Source organism: Phodopus roborovskii, unplaced genomic scaffold (genome assembly GCF_943737965.1).
Source record: "Phodopus roborovskii unplaced genomic scaffold, PHOROB, whole genome shotgun sequence".
Taxonomy (NCBI): Eukaryota; Metazoa; Chordata; class Mammalia; order Rodentia; family Cricetidae; genus Phodopus; species Phodopus roborovskii.
Genome location: NW_026126056.1, coordinates 195,577 through 205,637, shown reverse-complemented (window position 1 = coordinate 205,637; position 10,061 = coordinate 195,577).

The following is a 10,061-nucleotide window of genomic DNA, read 5'->3' as shown; positions in this document are numbered from 1 at the left end:
CGGTTGGGTTAGCAATGTCCTGGTTAAGTTTACAAACAAGAATAAGATAAGTACCTAAAATACTTCCAGCATTTAAATCCTCTTTTATATAAGTCATTAGTATTTACAATATGAGCTCAATTTACTCAGGTGTTAGAATATAAATGGTATCCTAATGGGTGGTTTTATTCTTCCCTTCCATCCCCTCCTCCCCCTTTTCTCCCTTCCCCTTATGTCTTAGAAATAGGCAGCCAAGACAGAGATAACATAGTAGAAAGGGGAGTCAGGTTTGATAGTACTAAGGTATTTTTATGTTTTATATGGAAAGTGTGGACTTGGATCCACCTCAAGGAGCTGGGTGAATTTACCTTTAAAGGATCCTCCAAGTGAGTGATGGTCCACTGGACATGAGTTTCTGTTGCCCACTTGTGCTGGATGTGATGAGTCTAGGGAATGATCCCAGCAACCTTAACAGCAGTGGGTGTGGTGTGGTGAGGTCCTGGGATATGTTTTCTTCCGATGATGCTGAAGTGTCTTTGGATGATGTCTCCTATCCCAGACAACAGCACTCACCTCGTAAAGGTGGGAAGCCAGATTAGAGTCTCTTGGTTATGTCTCTCTCACTGTTTTCTGGACATATTGAAGAATCTGTTGCAGGGCTTGGAGAATGGTTAGAAATTTCAGCTGAATATACATCTTGCAGTCAATGTAGGAGTGGAAGAGGTCTGCCAAAAAAGAATTTCAAATGGAGAAAAATCTCCTCTCTATAAGGAGTACATCAGGCCATAAGAGGACAAAGGTAAGGAAATTCACCTAGCCTTCACTTGTCTATATTGTTAGTTTGGTTAGGGTTTTCTTCAGGGTTCGGTTCATCCATTTTATCTGTCCTGAGCTATGGGGTCTGTAGGTAGAGTATAATTTCATATTATTCCTATGACCGAAGACAGTAATTCAGAAATCCAAGCTATGAAAGGCAGGCCTTTCTCAGATCCTATTACCAATGGAATTCTGAATTGGGAAACTAATTCCTTTAAAAGCTTTTTTTATAGTAACCTGTGCTATTTCCAATCTGGTCAAAGAAACCTTTAATCAACCTGAGAAGGTATCTGCAACTATAAGGAGGTACATATACCCATTTTGGCCTTGTTTTACCTCAGTAAAGACTACCACCAAGTGTTCTCCAGGTATCTTGCTTCAAGTACTGACTTTTATGGATACCTTGGTTTGTGGCCCAGTGGCTGTTCAGGTACAACTTACATAATACCTGACAGTGTGCCATACCATCTTTTCTAGATGTGGCATGTAAAATTTGTTTCTTAATAGTTCTGTTGGCTTTGTACTTCCCAAGTTGATCCCTTGATGGAATTGGTGACTCAGATTAATTCCTACTGTTTGGGGGAGGAAAAGGCATCCATCTTGCAGGTACTTCCATGTAGTCTCATCTTCAGTGGCCTGGACCTGGGTAGCCAGCTGTTGTTCCCATTCCTTGTATGCAGGCGGAAGTGGTAAAACAGGCCCAGGTATGCTTGCAACAATTTACAGAGGCCTCACTGGTTCTAGGGAAGCCTCTTTGGACACTTGATTGGCAAACCTGTTTCCTATGGTCCCAGAAGAGTCTTTTTAAAATGTCCTTTACAGTATATTATCTGTAGCCAGATAGCTCCTAGTAATCCCAAGATTTCTGGGACATTATTTTCCCTTTGATGTGAGGAGTTGTCTCTTTTTACAGATATTTCCATGAACAAGGGCTGTTGGCAAAGGCATAATGGCCGTCTGTATAGATGTCTTTCCTTGCCCATGGCATAGGGTGTATGTCAAAGCTATTATTAATTTAACCCTATGGACAGATGTCCCATGATCTAATGCCCGAGCCCAAGTAACCTTATGTTGGTTTACCATGGCTGCCCCACCTTGCGATATTCCATCCTTTATACAGCTACTCCCATCAGTGTACAGTACCTCATCACACTGAGCACAGGGCGTACCTGTGAGGTCAGATCAAAACCTTTAGATGGTTTGGGTTACTTCTAGGCAATCACTAAGGGACTCATAAGGGCCATCATCTGGGAGGAGCGTAGCTAGATTAAGAGAAGTCTTCCTGCATTGGCTGATCAAGGAATAAGGCCTAGTACTGATTGATGCAGGTAATGGAGAGTCATCAGTCAGGGATGGTCTGTAGGAGGGCCTCCACTGTATGTGAACTATCTAGGCTAATGCCCTGACTCATGTCAGTTTGTCAGCATCTTTGACAGGAGAGCAATAGTCACTGCTGCTCTGAGGCAGTTTGGCTAGCCAGCAGCTACTAAGTCTTTTGGGTAACTAGGCAACAGGGTGTCTCCAGGGTCCTAAAATTTGGGTTAAGCCCCCTCTGCTAGTATCATGACCTCACTTAGAAACAGATGATTTTTGTTTAGTGATTTCTGGGAAGGCCAGTGCCAGGCGGCAGAGACCAGGGCCTTTTATAAAGATCTCAAAGACCTTTTGTTCATTTCACAAGTATTGAGTATAGTGGTTTTGCAATTTCAGTAAAACTTGGTATCCATAGTCAATATCCCACTAGTCAATAATATCCCATTGTCCTGAGGAATTCCCAGACTTGCTCCTTGGTCTTTGGCTGAGGAATTTTTAGGATTGCCTCAATACATCTCTGGGACAGGGTATATTTTCTTCATTCTAAATTATAAAACCCAGTTAGGTACCTTTTGCAGTACATAATTGGGCCTTCTTGGAGGGGAGATGGTAGCCACTGTAGGGCAACAGGCCAGTGGAAAATCATCCTGCCCCTGGTCTGTCCCCAAACTTGGAACATGGAAATTCTGACCCCCATGACTTGGTTAACAGGCAAGTAATACTTGCACTAGGTCACTGCACATGTTCCAAAACCCCTGTAAAACATGCCCTTACTGCCCTTTATTTCTTCTGCTCAGAGGCAGTTGTCATTCTGTTCCTCTCCAATAAATTTCTTAGGTTTGTTGCTTAGTGTGACTTTGTGATATTCCTTGATTCCAGATTGCTAAGATACACTTGCACTGGAAAACCCTTTCAGCCATGGTCTTAAAGCTCCCTTAAAGGCCTTTTTTGTCTACAATTGGCCTTAGTGTCAGTGACCAATAATAGATCATCTCCATACTGTAAGAGGATAAGCTCTTGGTAATTCTTCCCAAAGGTGAAGAGATATCCACTATGAGCCTCTTCAATCGGGTGAATGAATTTTTAAATCCTTGTGGCAGTCTGTCAATATAAGTTGTCCATTAAATAACTCTTAATTTAAAAGAAAAAAAAGTTAGCTTACTTTGGCTAGTGGCAGGCTGAAAAAAGCATCCTTCAGCTATAGAGTAATGTAGATTTGTTTTGGGGGTGAGCAATAGATAATATAGGTATGGAACTGTGGGATAAATAATTTCTACCCAATTTATTTACTGTAATTGTTAATGCTGGGGTTTTTAATTGCAAGGAGAGGGGTGTTCTAAAGTGACTGGCCAGGAGCTAAAATGTTAGCCTTCCTGAGTCTCTGGATATGAACTGCAATTCCTTCCTGCCCCTTCCATTCCCATGGGGTATTGTTTTACTTGGATTGGTGCTGTGGTATAGTAAATTGAACTACTATTAGGGCTCAAAGTCTTACTAGTCCAGATGGATTTATCTCTGACCATACACCAGGAATTTTCACTTATAATTGAACCAGATGTGGGGTATCTTCCAGCTGAATTGGGGATGGCTCAGATAATAACTGGTATTCTGCCACAAATGGCAACTAACTTTGATCTTAGAGGGAGGTTTGTAGTCTAATTCTGACATGCCTGTCTTAAAGGTAATGGTGGATTGTAATTTCTGTGACAGATCTTGGCCCAGTAGGGGATAGGGCATTCCAGCATAACCAGGGATATGTGGGTTATGATACGTCTTCCTAAGTCCTGACTGGATTACTTTGTTGCTCCTTGAACTTTCATTTTATCTCTTTTTGTCAGGAGTCTGTTGAATTTCTTTAGAACTAAAAAAGTCATCCCAATGTCTATTAGGAAACTGACTGTCTTGCCTCCAGATTTTAAAGTAACCCTGGGCTTGTGAGAGAGCTTAATCAAATTGAGACCTGCTCCCATCAGGTGATCTCATTTTCTAACTGGAGCACGTTTACCTTAGTGTTTCTGCCCATTTGTTCAGACATTCATTTTCCAGTGTCCTTTTTTACAATATACTGCCCATTGATTTCAGGTTAGAGGAGGTTTGGGTGGTCTTGCTCCATTCCCTGGTTGCTTCTGGAGGCTTTGTTCATTACCTTCTGGCAAACTTGTTTCTCTTGGTACAGTTGCCTTTCCTGACCATTTTGCCTGTCTCTCTTCTTGCAAATCTCTATGAAAGACTCTCTAAGCTACTTCCACTATTTCTGATAGTATCTTTCCCTGAAATCCTTGTAGCCTCTGGAACATCTTTCTAATATCCAGTGCCAGCTGGGTGACAAAGGCTATATTTTTAGCCCTCTATATTCTGGGTCTTCTAGACAGACCAATGGATGCCCAGGTTAAGCAGGCTTTTAACAGCCAATTCAGAAATGTAACAGAAGATTCAGCTGGTGCTTGCAAAACTTCACTAACCTTAGAAAAATTTGTGAGCTTGTGTGCAGCATTGCAAAGACCATTCATCAGAGTCCAGCAGTAGATAGCAAGATTTCCCCTTATCTTGTTCAGTGTTAAGGTCCCATTGAGGGCTGGTCCAAGGAAAGAGAGTTTCCTGAATCAGGGTATCATCAGAGGCTGTGAACGTTCTTGTTTGCCTTCAGATAGTCTCTTTCTTCTCAGTTAAAGAGTTTTTGGAAGAATTTTGGCAGTCATCTGTGGTAGACTGATGAGTATAAAACATTGTCTCAAAAAAGAGAAATTAAACCTTGAGATTTGTCAGAGAAGGAGGGATTTTGGCTTTTTCCAGCTATATAGATTGCTGGTGGAAAAGGAGGGATACCAAGGACCCAGAGGGCCAACTGGGCTAGAGCGGCTATATTTGGGTCTTGGGAGTACAACTTTGGAGAGAGGCCTTGCATAAAATTGAGAGTAGGGATGTAGAGCATAGGAGGACCCACTGTAGTTATAGGAAGGACTAAGAATAGAGTTAGTAGGGGTAACTTCTGGAGGAGACACAGGCAGGGATAGAGTGGCAGTGGAAACTCTGGGTCAGGGTCCTCTGTCAGTATGGAAGGAAAGCTTTTTCTCCTCATTTCTAAGATCTTTTGGATTCCAAATTTGTGGCACTCTGCAATCAGGAAGGTTATATTTCCAGGATTTCCAGTCATACTTGAATGACTAGAAGATAAATTGATCCAGGTTTTCCTAGAAGAATAGATGGAACTCTGGTAGCAACTTTGATATTATGTGACCTGGTATCTGGCCAGCCCACACAGAAAGGTAGCCAGTCCAGTTCACAAAATAAGTTGAGAGTTCTCTTGGAGAAGTAGACTCCAAACTCTGATTCCTGTGCTTTGAAACATAATTTAAAGTTTTGTAAATTGAATTTCTAGAGGGAGAGTATCGATATAGGTTGGCTTTACAGTGTCTTCCTATAATTGGAAAGGATTAATGGGGGCACAGAAACACAAAAGACAGAGACAACAAAAATGAAATCAACAGACATAGGGCATTAATCAATGGCCACCAAGACAAACCATATCCTGAGGGGTGTTTGGTGATATCCTAGCCACAATTCAGATGAGATGTTTTAGGCTGCATACAGCTTTTTCCACAAATCTCCTGGTTGTCACCCCAGACTAACCAGAAAGTAGTTATGGGGTACATGAAGAGAGACCCCCTTGAGAAGCCCAAATAAGTTAAAAGATATGGAGCTTTTATTCTCTGCTGGTGGGACTGTCAAGGGAACAGTCCTGACATCCAGTTTGCTTGAGCTTTAAGGCATAAATCACAGGTATGTGACATATACAGAAAGGCAACTATGGACCCCTGCAGGAAGTGAGCAAGCGATGTATACCTAAGTGGCAAGGTAGCAGTAGAGTCAGGCTGTTCTCGTATGCTTGAAGTCAGGGACATGTGTAGAAATATATGCCTGGCCTATGTGACTACTGACCAGTGACCAATTTACCCATTATAATGTATCACTTGAAGTTTTTCTTAAGAATGCTTAAGAAATGGTATAAGTATAGTTGTGTGTGTGTGTGTGTGTGTGTGTGTGTGTGTGTGTGTAGTTCACTACACTACTCATTTTAAACACTGTTAGCTAATTAAAAAACCATATATCTTTGATTCAAATTGAGAAGGTTTGTTGACAACAGTGTTTACTGTCTTTTTGACAGGCCTGGGTATTTCCCAAAATTATACATCAAGACAATTTTTTAAAAGCTTGAGAAATGAACACACACTGGGGGGAATATGGACACCAACACCTCAGAATATGAAGTGTGTTACAGAGAGACCTACTCCAACTCCACTCCCTGACAAATTCCTGTTGTAATTGCCAGTCTTAACAATATTGTTTCACATACTCCTTTAAGATTGTGAGTAATCTAAAGGTACCAGGGGAGCATGGTCAGGTCAAGCAAGAAAAGATTTTCAGGCTTTCATAGGAATAAGGTAATAAACCAAAATGAGAATGATAGAAGACCCAAGCAGAAGAAAAGTATGTGGGGGAAAGCATCATTATAACCTTAAAGATAAACAAAGCAGAAAAATAACTTTAGAAAGCCTTACTTCTTCTCCCAGGGGAGGGCTCAACCAAGACACTGGTTGAACTTCAGTCTTTTGTGAAGTGAGAAATGGCTTCAGACTAGAGTTCTTTAAAGAGATTGAGTCGGGCTCTACTTAGACAAGGGAGAAAGCTCACTGCCTAAAACTATCAATATGGTAATACCAAATTTGAATGATGGAGTTTCACAGGAAGAATAGTCACACAGGACATGGGTCCTTTTGTCAGACCTGAAAGACTTTTGTTGTGCTGAAATCATTGACAAGCATTTACCCAGCAGTGTTCTCTTGCTTCCTCCTGCTGGGACTCATGGAGGAACAGGCGTCACATAGTAGATAAAATCTTTTCAAAAGGAAGGGACACTCCTTTTCTTCCAGAAGGCAAATCAGGGAACTTGGGTAAGAACTGAGCTGACAATGTGCTTTTCAATAGACAGGACAGGAAAGTGTCTCACCCTGTCCTTTATTAACATACTAAGAAGGTTTTAAAGCAGGAGGCATGGTGAACTCTCTAACTTTTTATGGTTTTTTTGTTTTGTTTTTTTGTTTGCTTGCTTTTGTTTGTTTGTCAGTTTGTTTTCCTAGCATGACTGTCCTGGAACTCACTCTTTAGACCAGGCTGGCCTTGAACTCAGAAATCCACCTGCCTCTACCTCTGGAGTGCAGGGATTAAAGGTATACCACCTCCCCACTTATGTTACATCTTAAGTATGTGTGTGTGGGGGGGTTCTTTTGGTTGGCACCTGCAGCCGTGAGACAGATCAAGGGAGAGATTCAATATATGCTCATCAGTATATCAAATGCTTTTTATTCTTTTCACTTGTTCTGTGGCTAGTACAAGACAGGGTTACCAAAACCATTGTGCAGATGTGAAACCTGCAGCTCAGATACTCTGTGAACTCGCATAGCTAGTAGCAGTACCTTCCACAGATTAAGATAATCACAATGCACAGTATTCCACTAAGCTTTGCTTTATGCTTCCGGATTCCTTCTTGTTCCTGTCATTGTGAATGTTATAGGTTATCACAGAAGCAAAAGGCTTGAGGTTAGGGCCATATCCTATAGCAAAACAGAAAAACTCTCTGTATTCAAACTACTGGATACAATAACCACTGAAAGCAGTAAGATCACCAAAGTAAATGTGAGAAAACCTTGTTTATGTGCTCATTTCACTTTGGAACAAACATCTCACACTATCAGATCAGACTGGCCTGAGAGTCTATGGAATCCTCCTACCTCTCTTTCCTGAGTGCAAGGATTAAAAACTCGAAACAGAACTCCCTGTTCACCGTGAAGTATGAAGAAAAACAAATAATATATTTAGAAGGTATATGATTACATAGATATGTGATGTCTGAAGGCTTCAAAAGTTCATATCATTTGCAGGAAAGTAGATGGCACTGGAGATCATGAAGTACTGTAATGCTTTCCAAAAATCAAATAACCACATTTTCTTTCAATTTAAAAATATATATTTTTAAAAAATCTTAAAAGGTAGGGGGAAAATCAATTGGGATAAAGAAGGCTATAGAAGTAGTTGATAAGAGCTGGAAATGGGGGTATAAGTATTAAAATATAACGTGTGTGAAAATGCCATGAGACCTTTTTACAGATAGTTTATGCTAAAAATACAAATAAATTAGTAAAGCAAAAATAAGGCCTGATAGGTGCCGTGGAACACACCTGTAATCCTAGCACTGGAGAGGAAGAGGAAGGAGGATTAAGTATTTAGTATCAATGAACTCAAGGCTGACTTGAGGCTACACTAAAATCTGTCTTTAAAAAAAAAATAGCCAAATAGAGAATGAATCACCACCTGCCTGAGAGACCTTCCTTGTATCCACTAATTCCCCTTTCTTTCAAATATGCCCAAAGGTCTCAGGGAATTTCCATTGTACAATACAGTACTAATAAAAGCCACCATGTACTCATTATTCTTAGCCTAAATCCCTAAGGCATTACAAAAGTCTTTGCCTAAAGGAACTGAAATAGAATGCATAGATGAAGCAATTAGGAATACATCCATAAAGGGCTAGAGGACTCATCAATTAAGAGCATTTGCCACCCTTGCAGAGTACCCAGGTTTGTTTCCCAGCATCCATAAGGAAGTTCATAATTGTATAACTCCAATTTTAGGGGATCATACATCCTCATGTGATCTTGCTGGCAACGACTTATACACACGGTGAACTTACCTACAGACAAAAACACTTATACACATGAAATAAATTGAATAATTTTTATTTAAAAATACTAACATAAAACTTTTGTTTTCAGATAAGAGTATGTAGAGGGAGGGAACACAGGATCATAGAATCCACTGTTGAGTCAACGTGGTAAGTTTTTGGTGCTCCACAGCTGTTTGGAAGGTCACAACAAGTGACCTAATAGGATGTTATGAGCCCCAGATTTGCAAGAGATAGGTCTTGGTTATAAACAGTAAAGTGGGGGGGGGCACCAAGTACTGATAAGAGAACTTTTTCAGTAAACTATGGCAGTGCCATTCAGCCCCTACTGTCAGACTTAAGAACCTCCCACATGGGGTGCCAAATGAGACTTTCCCACTGGACATAGGGAGATGTGCGCTTGCGCAGGTCCTGTCAGCTGACTGAGGGAGGCGCGCCATTGCTTAGAACCTATAACGGACATTGGGAGTTCTGCGCTTGCGCAGGTCCTGTCAGCTGACTGAGGGAGGCGTGCCTTTGCTTAGAACCTGTCAAAGGACATTGGGAGTTCTGCGCTTGTGCAGGTCCTGTCAGCTGACTGAGGGAGGTGTGCCATTGCCTAGACCCTGTTAACTGACATAGGGAGTTCTGCGCTTGTGCAGGTCCTGTCAGCTGACTGAGGGAGGCGTGCCTTTGCTTAGAACCTGTCAAAGGACATTGGGAGTTCTGCGCTTGTGCAGGTCCTGTCAGCTGACTGAGGGAGGTGCGCCATTGCTTAGAACCTGTCAAAGGATATTGGGAGTTCTGTGCTTGTGCAGGTCCTGTCAGCTGACTGAGGGAGGTGTGCCTTTGCCTAGACCCTGTCAACCGACATAGGGAGTTCTGCGCTTGCGCAGGTCTTTTATCTGCTGACTGAAGGAGGTGGAAACATCGCTTAGGAGGTCTGTGATTCAGGTTAGTGCTACGAGGAATTTCTAGTCTGCTAGACCACTAAAAGTGGAGGAGTCAGGTGGGAGGCTATCAAAAGACAGCTCCGTTTCCTGATGGTCTGGGCGTTATTAGTTTATACACATCTGGGCGTTATTAGTTTATACACATCTAGATTTCCAGTGTAAGACTTAAGCGAGGTAAACACTGTATTTGAAGGTGGAATCCTTGAGTCCTCTTAGGGAGGTTCTTGCTCTACCGAATCCACTCTGTTAAGCCCATGAACAGGAGTTTGGGGTGTTCCTCA